The sequence below is a fragment of the Acipenser ruthenus genome, chromosome 5 (assembly GCF_902713425.1).
Source record: "Acipenser ruthenus chromosome 5, fAciRut3.2 maternal haplotype, whole genome shotgun sequence".
Taxonomy (NCBI): domain Eukaryota; kingdom Metazoa; phylum Chordata; class Actinopteri; order Acipenseriformes; family Acipenseridae; genus Acipenser; species Acipenser ruthenus.
The window spans coordinates 58,750,909-58,774,015 of record NC_081193.1 but is presented as its reverse complement, the minus strand read 5'-3'; the positions used below and the strand labels follow the sequence as shown (position 1 = coordinate 58,774,015).

The following is a 23,107-nucleotide window of genomic DNA, read 5'->3' as shown; positions in this document are numbered from 1 at the left end:
ACATAATAGTTTACATTTACTAACTCGCATACTAAAGCAATTTGAAGATATCATAAGCAAATCTATTTACGTTAGTGTCCTAATCTCGTTTCATCTGTAAAACAAATATGTCAGTGTCATCTTCTGCCACTACTGTAAAAACAAGCTCTCTGATTGTGACCATTCAGCTCTGTTCACAGTAGATGGAGCCAGCAGTGTTGAAAGAATCACAATTTTAATGAGGAAGACTGCTCAGTACAGACAGCATCTCCTGGCAGATAAAGTACAGAAATTATAAAAACTCAAGAGTTGGAGCAACCAAACCTAGATCCACTCAGAATGACTGCATAAAAATGTACTCACAGTTTTGTGCTTTGTTATTCAAAAAGTAATATTTTATTTATATCTATCCATCTATCTACCTATACACACATACACTACTCAAAAACAGTTTGTAGCAACAATGCAAACTTCAAGGGAGCACTCTTTACACACCAATGTATTAATCAGTGACACACATCTGAACACGAGACCTATAGAAAACAAAAATGCCTATAAGCTTGGTATCCTGTCACGTGGAGGGTTACAACACTGACGAACACTATGGGCCTCATTCATTAAACAGCGGTAACGTTTTGCATGCAGTAAGCCCCTTTACTGCATGCTTCGTACACCTGCTGTATTCACTAATCAGTGGCAGGCAACCTAGTGCATGGAAAAAGTATCGTGTTCAAGTCATTTAAATATACTCAATAATGTTAATGTGTGGAAATGTATGCAAATTATGCCACAAAATACTGCGAGGGAGGTATCTGATATGCAAACCATATTCATTTCAGGGCGCTAACTTTACTAGGTGCCTCAACACGTGTTAAAAGTACCGCTTATTGAAACCAGGTGGTGTCACAGAACCAGCAGAAGAGCTGCACAGGAGAGCGAGAAGAAGAGTCAGGGAGAGAGTATTTCAGACCAGGCAGACGGTACTAGGGCTATGTGAGGAGGCAATAACTAGATACAGATTGAGCACAGATCATACTAGCCTTATACGTAGGGTCCCAGAAAAATTAATGGTATCACAAATTTCATAGAAATCATGTATTTGACTGCCTTCTGTGAAAAATATGCATTTTATTTTCCTTACAGTATTTTAATTACTCTTCACCTCCCCTGTTGAATTCATACTTTTATCAAGTAGATGCAGCGCTACAGTAGCTGTACACGGTCCGGCGTCAATGCCGGTTACTACGGCAACAGGGTCAAACAAATACCAGCTTCATGATTGGTGAATTCCTCATACTGTACAATGAGATACCATGCGATTCAGAGACGGGAAGTTTAAAATGGTTGTTTAGATAGTGTTGATTTATTAGCTTGCAGTGTATGATTAACATTAAAAATTCATTTCAACAGATCGTGTTCAGAGCTATGAAAAGGGGACGTTGCATACAGATGCTGGGATTCTGTTTTGCTCAACTTATAATGTGTCTTTGGATCATCTAAGAAAAGGTACCATTGACAAGCATCTTGACAGCGCAGTACACAAAAACAAGAAAACCAAAACTTGAAGTTCAGGCTAAACAACTACCAAACAAGCAGGTCACAAATCACAGGATTGTTTAAAAAGAGCACAGAAAGTGGAGAAACACGTAATGTCAACATGTTTGACTTAGCTGGTCAATGAAATACTAAAAAAAAAAGTTTTTTTTATGAAAAAAATCCTGAATTGTGGAGCCGTGCCTAACAGTGACTGTATGCAGCACACAAGGAATATTTAAAATGGCCAAATGAACAATTCTGAGTCTGTTTGCGTTGTATGCGATGAGGACAATGATGATCAAGGCAACTGTGTTTTACATTATTTTCATCCCACAGAGCTTTACAGCTTTAAGAGGAACTTGATAGATACACTGCATCTTGACTCTAACCACACAACAGTAGTAGGTCAGGATATCATTAAGGCGCTTGTGAAGAATGGCATTGATTTCAATTGTGTGTCTGCTTTTGTAATAATAGACAATGTAACAGTCTATGCTTAGTCGTATACGATGTTTTTTTGTTTTGTTTTGTTTTTTTTTGTTTAGTTTTTTTTTAGGTTGATAGGCTCCAGTGGCATGTTATATCATTTACTAATACATTTGACATTGTCTGTGGTTTTAAAACTTCATAAAAAAAAAAAATTGTTTTTTTTAAGAAAAAAAAAAAACACGGTCATATTAATTAATGTGTCAACATACATTTTAGAGGTGTACAAAACTTAAACGTTGATGAATGTCATTCAAGGTTGTTTTTAAAAAATCTATTTTGTCTGCTTTTACATTTTTTTTTGTAGCCAACACAGACCATTTTAAATCACCATGTACTTGTGATATTTAAGTAGTGTAACAGATCCAGTAGTGTAGTGCTGCTGATCACTGGTTTCCCGCTCCCATCACTGGCACAGACTCGATACGTTTGCAGGCAAGTATATTTTATTTACAATATTTACACAATAAGCAAGTTCTGCCAAAGGCTAATGCCCTGTACGGGCCACTGACTAACTCACTTCTTCAACCCTCTCTAAGCTACTTCAAGACTACTACACTTCTACAGGCTTTGGCCTGTGCAAGATCCACTTAGATGGGACAGAGTCCACTGGAGCGAACCACACTGGCCACTGTAGACGTGGAGACAGGAGAGCAGTACAGAGATTCCTTCTGCCGAAGTGAGTCAGTCCACAGGTAAGAACAGGTCCAGCTCTCTTCCTTAGAGCTGTCCTGGATCACAGGTAAGTACAGGATGGGCTCCTTCTGCTGGAGTAGTCCTGTAACACAGGTGAACACAGAGCTGGCTCCCCCTTGCTGGAGTAACTCTTCTACATAGGTAAGTATAAGACAGACTCCCTCTGCTGAAGTAGTTCCGCCACACAGGTAATTTTAAAACAGACTCCCTCCGCTGGAGTAGTCCTGTAACACAGTTAAGTCCAAGACAGGCTCCCTCTGCTGGAGTAGTCCTGTAACACAGGTAAGTACAAGACAGGCTCCCTCTGCTGGAGTAGTCCTGTAACACAGGTAAGTACAAGACAGACTCCCTCTGCTGGAGTAGTCCTGTGACACAGGTAAGTACAAGACAGGCTCCCTCTGCTGAAGTAGTCCTGTAACACAGGTAAGTACAAGACAGGCTCCCTCTGCTGGAGTAGTCCTGTAACACAGGTAAGTGCAAAACAGGCTCCCTCTGCTGGAGTAGTCCTGTAACACAGGTAAGTACAAGACGTGCTCCCTCTGCTGGAGTAATCCTGCAACACAGGTAAGTACAAGACAGGCTCCCTCTGCTGGAGTTGTCCTGGAACACAGGTAAACTCAGGATGGATCCCCTTTAAAGAAGAATCCCAGGAACACAATTGAGATGACCCCAGACGTCCAGAGAAGTGAACAAAGATAGAACAAGTTATATCCGGGATGTGGGGAAGGAACCGCTGCAGCCAACTCCTGGTCGTCCACGGAGGAGACTTTTGGCTGGACAGTCCATAACCTCGAAAGCAGCGTTCTTCAATTGGTGGACCACGAGTGAGCCTTTCGTCTGGGCCGTCGGATGTCAGCTGCAGTGCTGCCAATTGGGCTATTTTTAAATTATGTTTTGCGGGAGAAAATGATGCTAGATGGGTTGTCTATTTTGGGGCAGTTTTAGCAAAACGCTGCAGGGTCTTTTTTTTGTTTTTAACATCAAATCTCTGCCATGACTGACACAACATGATTCACATAACACATCCAGAATCTGAATAAGAGCAGCAATATGATAATGCAGAACCTAATTCTAGAAAAAAGTCTAGAAAATGCTGGATTGTAGGTGAACATTCTTAGAGAGTATAAAAGGGTTAGGCAAGGGATGATTGCTGTCATTACCAAAAGTCAATATGAGAAAAAGTAAAGAGCTATCTGAAAACCTTTGGCAGAAAATTATTTATTGTCATAAAGCTGGAGAAGGATACAAGAAGATTTCCAAGCATTTGAGTATCCCAATTTCAACTATTGTTTCTATTATCAAGAAGTACAAGACTCATGGTACTGTCACAACGCTCCCTTGGTCTGGAAGAAAGAAGGTACTTTCACCAAGAACAAGTAGAAGAATTGTGAGGAAGGTTAAATTCGAGATTGACTGCCAAAGTGAATATTCAAAGTGAAATGGCTGCAAATGGGACTGGGGTTTCCATTTCAACCATAGGTCGAGTATTGCATGGTGAAGGTCTCAGTGGTCGCAGGCCAAGGAAAAAGCCACTCTTAGGAAAACATCACAAGGGCAATAGCTTAAAGTTTGCAAAAAATTATAGATGAATACAGTTCCTTAAGACTGAGGTGAACTTAAAAAAGTAGAATGTTAATGCAGATTTAATTTTGTTTGATTTTATTTCTAAGACTCTTTAGGGGTGCCAATAATTCTGACACCTATCTTTTTGAGAAAAAATGTTATTACTTGTAGTGGCAGGATGGCTGAGACGTGACGTCAGGCCAGATGCAGGAAGAACACACACAGGTAACTGCAGCTGCAAAAGAAAGACACGGCGGCACCGTTTATTTAAATAATACAAAAATAAAATAAATATTTAACACAAAACACTTGCTCACAGATCAAAATAAAAATGTTAAACAAAACTAATCACGAACACAAACAACACGATCAGGCTGGGCAATAGCCTTCACTGATCCTTTACGTTTTTTCTTTTAGTTTCGTTTTCTCTCGCTCCTCGCTCGCTCTCTCCGCTCTAACACCCACACTGAGGGCAGCGAGCTGCAGGCTTTTATGCAGGTGACCATGGCCACCTTCGGCACAAGGTTTTCTAATTATTCCTGGCAGAGGACGAGTACCCGCTCTCGCCTGTGCCGGAACACATTTTAAATAAAACAATAATACAGAAACAATAACAAAAACACACTGCGCTTCGCCGACAAATATAAATACAATAATAAACCATAAAACACCAATTACAAAATAACACAGGGGCGGAGGGGGACCCCGTTCTAACATGAAATAAACAAATCAATGTACAGGGCACCTCGCCCTGTTACACTTGTTAATAAAAAAGTTTTACCCCCTCAGTGGGCGGGACCGAGTGCATCATCACAGGAAGGGGCCTATTGGCAGCTCTGGTATAGAGAGCTCAGCAATACCTAACCAATGGGCAGGCATATCCCATACGTAATGTCTTGGTGGTCGTCTTCGAATTGAAAGGGAACCAAAATCACGTCACAGGGCAAAGTCCGATTGCACCCGTTTGTGCCCACCTGGCGCTAGGGATGGAACAATAATTGATAATATCGATAATCACATTTTTTTGCAGTGATTTTATCTCATACAAAAATTATTGATAATCATAATTACTGTCCGTGACCCAATGAAGCAGCTGCATTGAGCAGTAAGCGGCACCAAACTGTCTGCGTGAGGCGTAAAACAGTAAGTATTGTACAGTAAGTTACAGTAAGTATTGATTTTAAACAATATGCTTCGGCTTTTAACTTGCATCATAGTTTCATTTTGATAATAAGTTGTACACTGGCAAAGCATGACTGGTTTTCTAACAAAAATAAATGTTTTTTTATAATAAAAAAAACGCTAGGCCACTGTAAAATTAATGTAGAAAAGTACATTTTGACACAATATTTACTTTTTATTTTTTTTTACGTAAATTGAATGTAATTGCAAAAAGAAAGCAACAAAAAAGCACAACCTTATGGCAAACATTTAATATAGCCTGAACAACTTAGTTGCTTTTTTATTTTAAACTTCAGTATAGAAATGAGTACTATACTGCAGCCTATGCACCGCATGGGGATAAATAAGCGGGTGCTCAGAACCCTTGTGTATGTATGTATGTATATGTGTATGTATGTATGTATGTATGTATGTATATGTACACCTGTTCCCATGGTGTTGCTATTGTAAAACAGGGTAGTTGCATAAATAGAAAGTTAACTTTTTTAATGGAAGAATAGGCGGTTTATTTTAAACTGTCTGCATACAAGCAGCGATGTGCAAAACTCAGTATGTTCCTAATAGTATACAACGCTATATACAGAGACACACACAGACACAAACCTAGTTCGATTCTCTTAATGGAAAATTCGCCACACAAGTAAGAGAACCAATGCTTCCAAGGTAACGTTAGCAATTTTTTTTGTTATATTAATACATTTGGTGGCATTTTTTTTTATGAAAGTAAAACGTTCTCGAATTAACATAAAATATTTCCATAAGAAATATATGTATTATTTTACAGGAAAACTACATAATTTATTAGTATACAAATTACAATAGGTGTATTTTTATACCCACATTTGTTCTGGGCACCCACCAGAAATGTTAAAACTCTGCATATATAGTCTAGTTTTTTTTCTTTTAAACTCAGTGACTTAGACTGGCAGTTGTCATGCTGCTCAAGTATAAATTTAATAAATCACAAGAATTTTACATATTTTATTTATTCGGCTGATAATTATGATAATTGTGATAATTTACAGACGATAATCGATAGCTGAATATGTCATTATCGTCCAACCCTACCTGGCGCCCCATAATCAGGCAGCAACAACCTATACCTTAGTACCTTACCCTGTGATCAAAATTAGCCCTACAGTATGAAACCGTGCAAATATGAAGTCACTTCCTCAAATGGTTTCTGAGATATGAGGCTTGGACACTTAGGTGGCTGCAGTAGCTTTATAAAATAACAACATGGAAACTTGTTTTACATAATCACATAATACTATCTGAAATCTATAGACACTCAAATATGAAGTTGCTAGCTGAAATGGTTCGAGTTCTAAGAAGTTGTAGAAGCTGCAGCTGTAGATTTGCTCATTCATACAAGCTCATGGAGATCCTTTATAACCAGATAAAACTATAGGAGTAGGGAGCAGCTTTTTTTGTAAGCTTGATTTCAAAAAGATGGTTACAGACTATATTGGACATTAAAAGATCAACACAATTAAATGCCTGAGTTATTGTAACTAATGTTTTCTTCTTGTTTAGAGTCACGTGTATCCTTTTCTGTTTCCGCCATCACATCCTGGTGAAAACCGATACGTTCAAAGTACCCTTGTGGCTTCACTCTAGCTCTCAGGACCATGTCTAACTTTCAAGTACAGGTACAAATGGGTACACCGCAGTGTACCCATTAACCTGTATGTCTGTAAGAAATACCACTTTGCTTCTATGATACATCCACTCGTGACAGAGTGTAGGGCAAGGCTTCTCAACCCTGGTCCTGGGGACCCCATGTGTATTCTGGTTCGCATTCCAACTGAGCTCTCAATTGCTTAACCCTTAATTGAACTAATAATTTGCTTAATTAGACCTTTTTACTTGTTTTCAGCTCTTAAAACAGTTGCAGATTTCAAGTTAGCTATAACATTTTAGAAGTAACTTGAACTCTGCAACTTTTTAGGAGCAGAGACCAATTAAAAAAGGTCTAATTAAGCATATTATCAGTTCAATTAAGGGTCTAGTTAAGTAATTGAGAGCTCAGTTGGAATGAAAACCAGAAGACACACGGGGTCCCCAGGACCAGGGTTGGGAAGCCCTGGTGTATGGGGACAGGTAAATGGTAACATGTACTTTGAGGTTAAATGTCTTCAGCAAATGTATAAGAGTGGAGGTCTAGAAGCTGTTGAACTAAATGTGACAGATAAATGCAGCATGCTACAGCCCAAATGAAAATAGTTTTGATGATGTTATATAAATGAACCATAAAGGCTGTTAGTAGGTGCTCTGGGGACAGAGCACGTATGGGGGAAAAAAATAAGCAACCGCCAGGAATTTTAACATAAGTTGAACAACAATCGATTTGGCTAAATTGTTGCCTAATAGTAAACGATATGTGTTGTTAATGTGTATGCACACCAACAGCAAGCAGAGCAAATAAAGATCCCGCTTCTCATCTGAGGTTTCATTTTTTGTGTGTATTTACGCAACCTACAGTAGTTGTAATTAAACACACCTTCAGTTACTTTCACTTATCGTGCAGCTGTGTGCACATTTAAGACCGAAACGTAATGAATGGGTTTCTTAACACCACATTTCCTAAGGGTGACAAAGTCAACAATGTACAGTAAGAATTAATTCAGGGCCACTAGCGAGTACAGTAGTTAATTACAGTATGTGATGTATAATCTAGTTTTACTATTGTATGAAATTTGTTTTGCTGGTGACACTGAACTAGCACTGAAATGCATTGTTCCTAGAATTATTTTTGTAGCGTACTGTATCAGATGACACAAAAACTGCAGGTTTCCTCATCTAAATTGTCAGGAAATATTTTAATACGATAGTACTTTTCATGACAAGCATGTGAGGTGGTTTAATCTTTTCCTAGTTAAATAAAAAAAAAATCCAGTGTTGTCCTTTATTTTTAATTTATTATTATTAAAAACAAATCAAATGGCAGTAATAGTATTTATTTTCTGTGCTAAAAAGATGGCCGGAAACCCTTTCACAAACATTCACTAAACATTGTAAAACAACGCAGCTATTTTATCTGCAAATATCAAACATTTTTCAAAACTTTTAATTTGGGTAACAGTGATCCGGATTTTGTAATCCTATATTTTGTGATCGAGATTACTTTTATCTGGATCATTTTGATCTGGTTTTTCAGAAAATGTCACTGCTGGATTACATTTATCCAGAGAACAAATAATCACGATTGCGAAATCCAGTTTTTTGAAGTGGGCTAGTTCTTAATAGTGTACAGTTATTTATGATATAACCTAATTTAACAAAAAAAATAAGATTGTGGTAATAAGGAGTAATACACAACTTTACTTAAGTTGTTTTAGATTATTTTGTAACAAAAATCACACAAATCACTTTTAATGTTAGTGCACATATAACACATGCAAACAACTGTTATTTTATTTATGCCTGCTTAACAGAAATTAAATAACTAAATCTAAATTGAATAAATAAAACTTTTGAAAAAGTATGTGTTTTTAGACATCTTCATCGTCTTCCTTGTCTGTCGGGAGTCCAGCATCTCAGATGAGCTTTAAGGAGACGTATGTGAAGGCGTATGAGTATGTTTTTTTTTTCTTTTAAATTAAAATTATACCTCTAAATACGTGTTTTCCTTTTTGCTTGCATGGATACAAAATTTAAATAAATACATAAATATGATAACATTCGATTTTGACATAGTGTGCGTTTGCTATGACAATTCAAACAAAATATCGATGTTCTATGATCATTTAAAAGCTAAATCCACCTCTGCAGTAGGATCACAATAATCCTGGTACTTTGGATCAAAGTAATCTTGATCTCCTCTTTAAATTCTGAAAAACCCAATTGCAACATTTAATTGTGATTAAAAGTGCAATCGGATTACCAAAACGCAATCTGGATCACAGTAATCCCGATTGCATTTTGATGTTTTGAAAAACCCAATTGCACAATATAATCCAGATCAAACGCAGAAATCCGATTACCAAAATTTTGAATAACCGGCCCCAGATGACATACGCACCTATCTATAACCATCCAAATTATAACTGAATAAACTTTGGCACGTCATTTTACTATATGTTCTGCGTGTAGCATAAAACAGTTGCTGTAACCGTACACTAATGGGTACTGTGATTGGTAGATTTTCTACTTGCTATCAGAAGACCAGGAACGGAATCCTGAAGCCGTTACGCGCCAATTGCACAGACTTCCAAGTATGGCTTCCATTTCCATCGCTTCCTTTGAGGTATGACACAGGCCCGGTTTTTGGGATGGAACCGCATAACAGTCTCGCGTTTTGATTGGTCCATGTCTGTCACATGAATATGTTGTCACACGAGTGGAAAAGCGTGCAGGCATTTTTAACATTGTGATCAGATAGAGAGAGTGATCTGCTTTCCACAACCTTACCATTAAAATATAATGTGGTATTACACTGTACTGATATAACAAACTATGAGGAATTACTTTATATAAACTATCATGTTATGCACGAATGTAAGAATTGGCTTTCTGTTGTGGTGTACTTTTTTCTTTCAAGTAGCATATATCTATAATCGTTTTTGCGATATATTTTAATATAAAACATATACGCTATTGCAGTTTTGTTACAGGATACATTAGTTTATCTCTAATGTAATCACAGTTTTACATATAGACTGCCCCTGTTTTCATTTACGTCGCAAATTCTGGGCCGCTTTACTTTTCAGATAATGTCCCAAATTCTGGGCCGATTTGGTTTGCAGATAACATCCCAAATTCTGGGCCGCTTTGGTTTTTAGATAACGTCCCAAATTCTGGGCCGCCTTGATTTTTAGATAACGTCCCAAATTCTGGGCCGCTCTGGTTTTTAGATAACGTCCCAAATTCTGGGCCGCTTTGATAACATCCCAATTTCTGGGCTGCTCTGGTTTTCAGATAACGTTCCGAATTCTGCATTTTCGAATTCAGGCCAGTTTTTGAGATATTCTGCTTAGCTGACAGCCGAGTTTCTAAGTCATGCATGCACAGTTTACCATAAACTGGATCGTGAATTCATTTGAGAGTAACCCTTAAAAGTTCATGTATTCTTTACTCTCCCCAGAAATCTTTTTTTTTTTTTTTTTTAATGAAAAAAACAAAAATGTAAATGTTAAAAAACGCATTTCTTATTATATGAAGAAACGACAATGAATGCACTGAAATAGATACATGAAAATTAATTTAAGCAGTCGTTTTCCTTTATTAAAGGCTAATATTAAAACACATTTTTGGGAAGGAACATGGTATTCCGAAAAAAGGGACATCTCGTTTTCTTATGTAACGTCCATCAATATATTGTAGTGTTTCAGGTTCTTTTTGGACAGAAATGAGACTGCAACTGTGAGTAGATGAAGGCCGTTTATTTTGACAATAATTAAATAATCACAAAATAAAATCATAAAGTGAGGGAAAGGAGACTGGGAGTCGAAAGTGAAAATAAATGACTGTAGTAATTTTTCTTTTACCCTACCCTTCCCAGTCTTTTCCCTGCCCCTCTTGTGCGCAAAACCTGAACTCCAATTCCCCTCCACACACGTGTACCACCATGCAACCCTGGCACGCACACACCACCATGCAACCCCTGCACGCATACACCCACAATGCAACCCCTGCACGCACACACCACCATGCAACCCCTGCACGCACACACCACCATGCAACCCCTGCACGCATACACCCACCGTAGCAATTCTTTGCAAAATATACTTTTGGGTATTCAGCCCCATTCATGTCTATGGCAGTGTTATAAAACACATTTTCAGGCATATCTCTCGAACCCGAGCACGTAGAACCACCATTCAAAGTGATATAGACTCGGGGGAGCACCCCAAACCACCCCCTAAAAAGGTGTGGTGGTTCACCCAAAAACTCATGTCATGACGAAAAAATTCACTTTGCCAAGCCGTCCTGGCATTTGAACCATGAAAATGGTGACTCCTTGTGCGGGGCCCCATAGGGCCCCAATGCAAAAAAAAATCAAGTTCCTAACCACCACAGAACCCGAGATACGCTCTGTCAAAAATGTCCAAAAACTACCCTTTTTGGGGTCATATCTCCATGACCCCGGGGCCTAGAAACCGGGTTGAACTTCCTAGGGTCATGTCTGGGGGTCCTCTTTCACAGGGAGCAACCCGTTTTCAAATGCTACATTTTCAACAAATTTTCACATTTTCAGCATGATGGCATGTCAAGGTTGTATTTCCAATAGCTTTTGAGCTCCAGGTTGGCAAAAAAAGTCTAAACTGGTGTCCTTTCTAGCTGGGGACACGTCACTTGGAGGGATCGACAGGGGCCCCGAGGTGGACCTCCATACCGATTTTCAAGTCTTGGGGACCCCCGGAACCCGAGATACAGCACCCTGAAAAATGTCTATGGGAAATCCCATTATAAAACCCCTTTGGGGCAACGCCCACCATCTGGCGGTGGGGTGGCGTTTGAACCCGTGGCTGATGTCTTTCTTTAGCTAAGACTCTTGTGCACGCAAAGAATGTCCTTCTGAGTTTGTTGGCCCAGGGGTCGTGGAGATACGGGTACGATAAGAGACCACCCCCTTCCCTATGGCAAATCCCATTATAAAAACACCATCGGGGTAAGGCTCAGCTAATGGCGGTCGTGGGTCTTACGAACTCGAAGGAACCCATTTTCTTTAGCCAAGATTGTTGTGCATCTAAAAAGAGTACAGAAGCACCAATTTAAGTCCATTCCAAGTGTTTTGTGATCACAGTATCAGCCTGAGTGTATCGGAGCACAGTTTTGCACCAAAAGCAAGGGGAGGCGAAAAAATGCACTATATACCCTATTCTTTAAGATATCACTTTGCACTGCAAATTTGAGGAACGCAACCACTTAGCAACTTGCAAATTGGTACTGCAATTTAAAGGCCTGTAGTGTCAGACTAGTAGTGCCTAACTGATTCAAGTGTTTTTGGAATGATTTGTTGTTTTGTCCTAAACCAGCAGTTTGTCACCCAGATTTATTAAATAAACGTGGGGGGGGGGTCATCAGATTATTCTCCATTTTATTGTAACTGAGGTACCATTCAGTTGAGCGAAAATTGTAAAGGGGTACTCGAGCTGAAACCTCCAGATAGAAGGGCTACAGTTTCAAAAAAAGGTTGAAAACCCCTGACCTACAGTATAAATGATCAGGAATAGATAAGGGAAATGCTGACTAATACAATACAATAGGATTTATTTGAAGTTGTTGAAGGGCACTGGTCTCTTAAACCCAGAAGTTCTGATAAACCCCTATGCCTCACTATATATTGATGGACATTACATTAGCAAATGAGATGACCTTCTTTTTTTTTGGTATACCATGTTCCTAAATGTTTTCTGAGGAGAGTAAAAAATACATTAACTTTGATTCATGTACTCTTAAATGAATTAACGGTCCAGTTTATGGTAAACTGTGCATGCATGACTTAGAAACTCGGCTGTCAGCTAATATATATCAGCTAATATGAATATCTCAAAAACTGGCCTGAATTCGAAAATGCAGAATTCGGAACGTTATCTGAAAACCAGAGCAGCCCAGAAATTGGGATGTTATCAAAGCGGCCCAGAATTTGGGACGTTATCTAAAAACCAAAGCGGCCCAGAATTTGGGACGTTATCTAAAAATCAAGGCGGCCCAGAATTTGGGACGTTATCTAAAAACCAAAGCGGCCCAGAATTTGGGATGTTATCTGCAAACCAAATCGGCCCAGAATTTGGGACATTATCTGAAAAGTAAAGCGGCCCAGAATTTGCGACGTAAATGAAAACAGGGGCAGTCTATATGTAAAACTGTGATTACATTAGAGATAAACTAATGTATCCTGTAACAAAACTGCAATAGCGTATATGTTTTATATTAAAATATATCGCAAAAACGATTATAGATATATGCTACTTGAAAGAAAAAAGTACACCACCACAGAAAGCCAATTCTTACATTTGTGCATAACATGATAATTTATATAAAGTAATTCCTCATAGTTTGTAATATCAGTACAGTGTAATACCACAATATATTTTAATGGTAAGGTTGTGGAAAGCAGATCACTCTCTCTATCTGATCACAATGTTAAAAATGCCTGCACGCTTTTCCACTCGTGTGACGACATATTCATGTGACAGACATGGACCAATCAAAACGCGAGACTGTTATGCGGTTCCATCCCAAAAACCGGGCCTGTGTCATACCTCCTTCCTTTACATCAGAACTGAAGGAAAGCTGCGCTTCCGCATTGAAGTGAATTTCCCAGCGTCCCTCCCTTTCACAGCTGCCCGGTTCAGCTCAATTAATTTATAAGTTGTTGTGTAATTACAGATATCCTGTTGAACACACACAATAAAATCGGGACAAATAAAACAGTGTAAGCACTTTCGAACAGACATTCGCCTTTTTTTATAAATAAATACATACATACAGTATACAAATAGTAGTAGCTACGGGTCAATTGCAAAGAACTTGCAGAGTTAGTACTAAGTTGCGTACTAGCTAGTACGGTACTCTCTCGGGATCATCCCCAGCTGCGTACTAAGTTAGTACCAATTGCATCGAAAAAACAAGCGGAACAAAGTTGGAGACTAGCTGATCCCCAGATTTAGTACGGTACTAAGGATCAAGCATTGTTGTTGTTACCAAACAGGAACTGAAGGGGGCTCTGAATCATTCTTTCATTCATTCATTATCAGAACCGCTTCATCCTTTTACAGGGAGCCAGACACGGTGTAAGGCGGGATGGCTCTGAACCAGAACATCTGAAATATTTGTAACAGTAATGTATGTATTTTATGATATTATGAGCTAATAATCATTTTTACAATGTTACAAATAGGCCGGCATTTATACATTAATATTAATTTGTCTCTAACATATATTTATATGTGTGCATGTAATATATATTTTTTTATTTTATTTAAGATATATATGCATGGTAAAATACTCCATATCAGGGCACACAGACTGCCTATAAAATACTCAACCAAGTGCAATGCCATGAAATAAACTGGCAAAGCTAGTTTTTGACACTCAACACCCACGGGCTGTTTCGACACCGTTCTCATTGGACCACAAGTACAAAACAGGGAAGGGGTGGTATTCCAAAAGAGTATCATAGATAATCACTTCTACAAACACCCTGAGAAGAGCACTGTTTATTTTATTTTTCAATGTGCCCCCAGGTCCTACTACGTAAAATATCACTTCTCACATTCTACCCACTGTGTCCCTACTCCTCAATATCCCTGCTCGCCCCTAAGAACCACCAGTGTCGAGTCCCCTGAAATTAAAGGGAATGAAAAGAATTGCTACCCCCACCTGCCCCCCCAAAATACAGTGCCTTGCGAAAGTATTCGGCCCCCTTGAACTTTGCGACCTTTTGCCACATTTCAGGCTTCAAACATAAAGATATGAAACTGTAATTTTTTGTGAAGAATCAACAGCAAGTGGGACACAATCATGAAGTGGAATGAAATTTATTGGATATTTCAAACTTTTTTAACAAATAAAAAACTGAAAAATTGGGCGTGCAAAATTATTCAGCCCCTTTACTTTCAGTGCAGCAAACTCTCTCCAGAAGTTCAGTGAGGATCTCTGAATGATCCAATGTTGACCTAAATGACTAATGATGATAAATAGAATCCACCTGTGTGTAATCAAGTCTCCGTATAAATGCACCTGCACTGTGATAGTCTCAGAGGTCCGTTTAAAACGCAGAGAGCATCATGAAGAACAAGGAACACACCAGGCAGGTCCGAGATACTGTTGTGGAGAAGTTTAAAGCCGGATTTGGATACAAAAAGATTTCCCAAGCTTTAAACATCCCAAGGAGCAGTGCAAGCGATAATATTGAAATGGAAGGAGTATCAGACCACTGCAAATCTACCAAGACCTGGCCGTCCCTCTAAACATGTGGAAGAAGGTGCTCTGGTCAGATGAAACCAAAATCGAACTTTTTGGCAACAATGCAAAACGTTATGTTTGGCGTAAAAGCAACACAGCTCATCACCCTGAACACACCATCCCCACTGTCAAACATGGTGGTGGCAGCATCATGGTTTGGGCCTGCTTTTCTTCAGCAGGGACAGGGAAGATGGTTAAAATTGATGGGAAGATGGATGGAGCCAAATACAGGACCATTCTGGAAGAAAACCTGATGGAGTCTGCAAAAGACCTGAGACTGGGACGGAGATTTGTCTTCCAACAAGACAATGATCCAAAACATAAAGCAAAATCTACAATGGAATGGTTCACAAATAAACATATCCAGGTGTTAGAATGGCCAAGTCAAAGTCCAGACCTGAATCCAATCGAGAATCTGTGGAAAGAACTGAAAACTGCTGTTCACAAATGCTCTCCATCCAACCTCACTGAGCTCGAGCTGTTTTGCAAGGAGGAATGGGCAAAAATTGCAGTCTCTCGATGTGCAAAACTGATAGAGACATACCCCAAGCGACTTACAGCTGTAATCGCAGCAAAAGGTGGCGCTACAAAGTATTAACTTAAGGGGGCTGAATAATTTTGCACGCCCAATTTTTCAGTTTTTTATTTGTTAAAAAAGTTTGAAATATCCAATAAATTTCGTTCCACTTCATGATTGTGTCCCACTTGTTGTTGATTCTTCACAAAAAATTACAGTTTCATATCTTTATGTTTGAAGCCTGAAATGTGGCAAAAGGTCGCAAAGTTCAAGGGGGCCGAATACTTTCGCAAGGCACTGTAAATAAATAAACACGTCTCTCAAATGTGAAACCTACTATCGCGTACTACAGGCTCTACATGCATGACTGTAATGCTGCCGACACCTTCCTTCATATTAGTAGTTAACAGTATTGTGGTCGTAATGTAATTTTATTTTACTATTACAATATCCGTACAGGCAGCAGATGCTTCAAATATAGTATAGTGACAACATATATATGTGTGTGTGTGTGTATTTTATATGCACACATTATTATTTCAGCAAAAATAAACTGCCAGTACATTCTGGGACTTTCACATGTCTTCCACTATTCCACTTAGTACGATACTAAAATTCTTAGTCCATAGCAAGAGTTAGACTAAGTTAGTCTCGTACTTAGTATCCTCTAGAGGGCAGCAGCAGTTATTTTTAGGTTTGTTGCAATTGAGACCTTTTTTAGTACGCAGCTGGGGACTAACTTCAGCCGCCAAGTTCGTTGCAATTGGTATTTAACTTGCGTACTAGTTTAGTACGGAGCTGCGTACTAACCACGGGATTATCCCCAGTTAGTACGCTGCTTTCAGTTCGTTGCAATTGACCCTACGTGTTTTACACATCTCCCAGTAAATAGTAGATGACATTTCATTAAAGGAACAATGCAACGGAAACCATACTGGGAAGTTTTTTTACTATATATGTCAGAGCTGGCCAGGGCGTAATCTTCTTACTTATTAAAGTTTAAAATCTCATACTGTGTTGCTCTTGCATGCTGTCTGAGAATTTACCATTTTTAGTCAGGCAAAATATAATGCACTGACATTTTCTTAATTCTCAACACAGTTTTATCCATTCTGCAAGTTCTTGTGTGTGCTAAAGACAGAGACACAGTCCGCTGCCAGGGATGTTCATGTTCATGTTTGCTACTAGGCAGCTGAGTGACTTGGAAGCGGAGGCAAAGAAGGAGATGTGCATGTGTCTCGACACCAGCAAAGATGAGCAAGCAAGCACGGGCAAAGCTGTACGGGTCTGTGGCTGGAGAATATATCCAGAGGCTAAAGAACAAAACATGAAGTCTGTCAAATTACTGTCATATTTTACTTTACTTTTTTTTGTCCTGCAGTTGCTTTTAATTTCTTTTTCTGCAAACACTGCTACTTTTTTCATATATGATGTGGAATACATGATTGTAAAGGTATCACTATTACAGTACTACTTCGTATAAACTTATGATTTGGAATGTACAGTTCTTAAGAATGGTATTATTGTCACTGCTTGCACCCCAACACCTCTCCCTGTACGAATTAATCTGTGAAAGTGGGTGTGGGTTGGTCATGGGGCAGTGAGGACAGACACAGAAAGTTTGTAAACGTTCTTATGTTATAAATTGACATAGGTGTAATTTATAATTCCTTTTCAGTGGTAGTTCCTGTGGCCGCCACTAGGGTACCAGCAACGGTAGTGCCTAGGCCCCCTAGGCAAGGTAAACCAAACAGGGAACCACGTGACCGTACCAACACTGGTAAGACGACAGGCACATGTACACAAACTGGAGTGTAAACACAGGGTGTATACATCCAGCAATAAAAACAAAATCAAACACAGCTAAAAAATAAAAGTTGTCTGAAACAAAGGGCCGAGCTCTACCTTCACTAAAAGGTGGATCCCGCTGACAGATTACATTCGCTACACACCCTCTCTACACTGACTGGGGACAAAGTGTCGAACCCATAAACAAGTCCTATTGCTACAACAATTATCAATCCTGATGTCACCACGGTGTCCCGGGTGTACAGATTATAAAAGTAACCGGGCTTACTTGCTTTTGTAAGTACGCTCTCCTCAGCGCCAAAATTTCTTTCTATTGCTTTTCAGCCGGTTGCTGCCTTCTCTCACTTTCTCGATTTCTCTCTATCAAGCAGTCAAATCACCATACTTCTGAACTCGGAAGAACACGGATGTGTAGAACAGCCTCTTTATCATTGGTCGGGCGCTCCCTGGGATACGCCCCTCCAGCCAATCGGACTCCGGGTCAACCAAACTCCCGCTTGAGTCTCCCTGTCAATCGAGAAGGATATTACTGCAGCCTGTAGCTGCTGTTTCATAGCGGCTTGTCTGATAGCGTGAGTGGTATTGCTGCAGAACGAAGGCTCCCCCAGAGTAGCTCTCACAGGGTAGCTCACACAGGGTAGTGCTGCGTGCGCAACTCGTAATAGACGTCATCATTATATGCTACATCCAGATCACATGATAAGGGTGATACATTTAGGTACTAAAACGAAGTTTAATTGATAACAATAACCTAAACCCTAAACCTAAGGTTTGTGGGGTATTGGCTGTAACTTTAAATACACACAGCAGGTTCATGGGGTATTATGGTCACGTGGTAGGGGTGTTGAGGGTCATGAAGCACTATGTAAATTACGAGTTGCACATGCAGCATTACGCTGTGGGAGCTACACTGTGGGAGCCTTCGTTCTGCAGTGTTATACTCTTGCTCATAGCATCTGTCTCATAGCGGAAGTTGAAGTTGTCACATATATCTACATAGGAAATGTTAGTCTTGAAGGGTACTGCAACAAATCCCATCCTGCTTTCTGGTGGGGAGGTGGGGGGTGTCGTAACGGCTCATTTAAATCGGGCACATGTTATAGCCTTCGTTATAGTACTCTAGTATTACTATAAAAATATACTATAGTACTAAAGTAAAATGAGAATACTATAGTAATACAAATAAAAATACTGTACTATGGTACTGTACTACAATTAGTAGTTGGCTACAATTCAATTACCATTGTACTGTGCAATGCATGGCACAGTATTGGTTTATTACAAATAAAAGAAAACTAAAACTCTCAAAAAATAGATTTTTCATGCATCATTGTGTTCAGAACTTTTATTAATGTATTAATAAAGTGACACTCCTTGCAAGCAGTTTCTCTTCATTAATCAGTTAGTCCTGAAGCTGTATTTACTTCCTTTGCCTTGCATGCAAAAAAATATATATATTACTGTGTGCTTAGTTGTCTGTTAAAGGAAAAAAAAATTGTCAATACAACTGTTGTACTAAATGTGGCTAACACATGTTAACCCACCTCCCTGAGTTACCTAAATGCTTTCAGGCATCATTTTGAATCATTAATTATTATTTTTACAGTTTTTTTAATTTAATTTTGTTGGAATTAAGGGGCCTAGTGGTTTGATGTTCATTCCAAACTTTTATATCATTCTTGATTACATGCACTGTGTTTTGCTAGGGGTTGTACAGCAGTTAGTTAATCTTTGGTTTGATCCTTCTAGCTCATCAAAACCTTATTCTTTATAGATATATGGGGAAATTAGACAATATGTTAGTAAACATTAAACTTCCATCTGAAATAACACCTACACCTTGTTCCTTAAATTGGATCCAACTATCACAGGTCATAAAATCATACCCCTGGAAAGTGTTTTTAACAATGGTATGTCTGTCATTCATTGACTAGCTGTAGAACATGCTTCCAATACAATCTTAATAAATACAATAAGCGAATATGTTGCCCCCTTTGTTGTTAATCACACTTTGTATCATTCTGTGAACTACACTAGAGCCACTAAGAGAATCAACCATGCAGGTCAGTTAGAGAATGGGAGATTTGTTGACGTAATGTCCTTGGTCAAGGTAAAACTTTACTGTAAATGCAATTCCAGCAGCAATGTTGCATGTGTTTCTTCATACATATACAAATTTTGACCAGTAAGTGTGTTGCAGTTGGTGATCGTGAACCTGCTATAGGGTGTGAAGGATTTTCATGTAAGGTAGATGAAGGTGCAGAGGTGCAGGTAACCCAGAAACACTTAATAAGAAGTGCATTAAAGTACAGGTAGTACTTAAAGTACTACTACAAAATGCTATGACATACAGTATTAATATACAGTACTAAAATATACTATCATACTACTATGATGTCCTATAGTATTACTATAAAATACTATACATTATTATAGTATTACTATAAAGTACTACAATGGTGTACTATAGTATAGTATAAAGTAATATAGTATTACTATAAAGTAATATAGTACAAATATGATGGACTACAGTAGTACTATAAAGTACTATAGTATACTATAGTACTTATTGGTAAGTGAGCAAAGGAGCATCTGCCAGAGGAAGTAAACCAAAATAAACAATATATGGTACAAAATGTATTTAGATAAAAACAAGCATACATTAAAAGCAATGACATGAAATACCAGCACAGGCGTTTGAAACATGACATATCACATATCATTACCCCATTAAATACCCCATTCAGATGGATGCTAAAGTGCAACAGAATTTTAACGTTACACATTAATTTTGAATTAGCGTGATGATGAATGCATTTCTGTTGGTTATTCCTTGTTTATACAACTGCCATACCACCCATTACATACTACATGCCATGTGACAACTTCAAATTATGCTATGAGACAGCAACTATGAGACAGCAACTATGAGGCAGCAACTATGAGACAGCAACTATGAGACAGCAACTATAAGACAGCAGCTGCAGGCTGCAGTAATACTCTATTATGTCAATCGGGTGCCTGGCAATGTGTCTCCCACAGAGCGTCTGAGCTAATCCTGCAGTGACAGGGAGCAGCGTAAAGGAATATCTGCTAGAAAGTGTCCTGAGGGCATCAGATGATTCTAGGGCATTTGCCATTTACTCCCACCTTTCACTTCCAGAGCTCGGCAACTCTATGAAATCAACCCATCCTGTACCTAACCCAACCCTAACCTTAAGCAATCCCAGTGCTAAAACCTAACCCTAACCGAATACCTAACCCTAAACTGAAACATTGAAAATGCCCTCAGGACTCTTTCTAGTGGATATTCCTTTGTGCTGCTGACAGGGATGCACCTAGAAGCCAGTGACAGGCAGGGGTGCATTTCAGATTTCAGTAGGGAGGGCAACTTTAGTGGGGGGCCAGGGGCCAGGGGTTTTCTTGCAGAGAAAAACTTAAAAATCAGTTTATTAAGGGAGTATTTTCTTTGATTATTTCCTATATTTTTTACAAATCATACGATAACAAAATTACCAAAACAGGACAAACAGGCAACTTTTAAAGCTAAGCAATCTGCACCTGTGGCATGCAGACCCAGTAACCAAATAAAGCCTTATTTTTAACCTTATATATAAGTTCAGATCACACAGGAGATAATATAATAAGATATTACTGATTACATAGCCTTGATGTATCAAACTTAGAGTCTTAAAACAGATATCAGTCACACAGTTTTATACATTGTGCACCATTCTTAGTAGAGATAAATAATTTGTTTTTTTTTATAAAATACAATCTACTTAACCCTGCAATGATTGTTTTTTTAAATGTCTTATCCTGTCCCATATTGAAGCATTTGTGTTCGTCCATGCAAGCTCACCCCTCCCATTGGGTAACTAATGTAATGTTTTTTAAATATATTGTTTTTTTATACTGTTGGCTGTAAGAATAAGTCATTACTATAATAATGTTGTTGATATTGCCTTGCAATGCATGTTTTACTTATAAATACTAACTCTTCTGCAGTAACACAGGGCAGTGGGGTTGCAAAGTCATTGCTATTGCTAGAAAGGGGTCGCAGTACAGCAAAGTTTGAGAACCGCTGCTTTTTTCAGATGAGACTCAAGTTAATTAGGCTACAAATATGTTTTATATGTAACCCCACTTCTCTGCTAAGGCTATCACTCAGGGCTCTTCCTCTGAGCCAAAGACCTGGGTTCATAGGTTATAATTAGTTGAAATAAGAATGGTCAGCTTCCCTATCAAGTCTGAGTACCTGTGTAAAATTCAGTCTGTTTAACTAGTTAAACTTTTGTACAAATTAAAACCACACGACTAACTAGAAGCAATAGATTACAAAGCGATGCCTCCACTAGTATAATTTAGCTAATTCTGTAGGTGTAATACAGTAGAGAAATGTAACTTCTTATAACAAGAGTTGAATATACAAATGAACACAGGTGCAATACAAATAACAGATTTTATTCCACAGGACGATGAAGGGAAAAAAGTTGGTTAAAGGCGATAAATATCAGAAATATTAAATGCTTTCACTCACACTTCACTCAATAAAAATAATACTAATCATAAACCATGAGCAATATAAATATGAAGTGCAACATGCAGGTTGTATTCCCATCAAAGCAATGTATTAAATTAAATAAAAGTCACTTTTCACCACCTTCTTTAAACAAACCCATTAGAGTGTAACTCAATTGTTTTTCCTCTGTCAGTTAGTGAATAAAACTAAATGTCACTGGCTAGTTAGCTAGAGCCCTGAGTCAATGTAAACTTTGCTTTCTCCTGGTAATCAAAAGTGGAACAAAACTGTTTTCAATATTTATACATTTATCAGTCCTGATCAAAAATATATACAGTGCAGTCCCGATCAAAAATATATACAATTCAAGTCCAAAATTATAATGATTTCCATTACATAAGAGTAGATGTTAAAACTTCATGCTGATTTGAACTCGGCTCTCGCCAAGATAATCACCAACTAAGACGTAGCTTTACAGTAAACTAATGTGATCCATCTGTGTCTCCATCCATTTGCGTTTCCTTCCATATGATGATGTAGATATCCTTCTGCCTGGTGTTGATGGCTGAAGTGTAATGCTGGCTCCAGGGATCAGCTTATATTTTGCCTCCCTGGCGCATCAGCACACACAACGGCTGCGATGCTGCCTCCGGGGATCAACCACAGTGCGGTTTCCCTAGCGCATCAGCATGACAACCGTCTGGATTGAGCCAAGTAGGGTACATCTCTGGGGTCTTCAAGTGGGCACCTTCCATCCTCGGTGTTTCGTCGACTAGCCCACGACACCTCAAGAGGGCTCGACGGTGATTCTGGTGTCCCAGCATCACCCCCCTCCGTCCCCCACTCAACTCAGCCCAGCTTACTTACCCGTATATCAGCGTTTCTTTCTTTCTATTGTGCTT

At 38.8% G+C, this 23,107-nt stretch overlaps 1 protein-coding gene across 9 annotated transcripts in view; it reads right to left on the bottom strand.

Annotated features, from left to right (window-relative positions):
• Nucleotides 1-18,092, bottom strand: part of LOC117403094 (endoplasmic reticulum membrane-associated RNA degradation protein-like) — a 144,196-nt gene extending 126,104 nt beyond the window's left edge. For 6 of the 9 annotated variants that reach the window (XM_034005017.3, XM_034005024.3, XM_059024335.1 and 3 more), the window contains exons 1-2: nucleotides 17,952-18,092; nucleotides 4,426-4,495 (exon numbers count right to left, since the gene is read on the bottom strand). The gene's annotated coding sequence lies outside the window, so the exon portion shown is untranslated. The remainder of the gene's footprint in view (nucleotides 1-4,425; nucleotides 4,496-17,951) is intronic. The other 3 variants (XM_034005019.3, XM_034005018.3, XM_034005020.3) reach the window with 3 other exon arrangements.
• Between the last annotated feature and the right edge of the window lie 5,015 nt (nucleotides 18,093-23,107).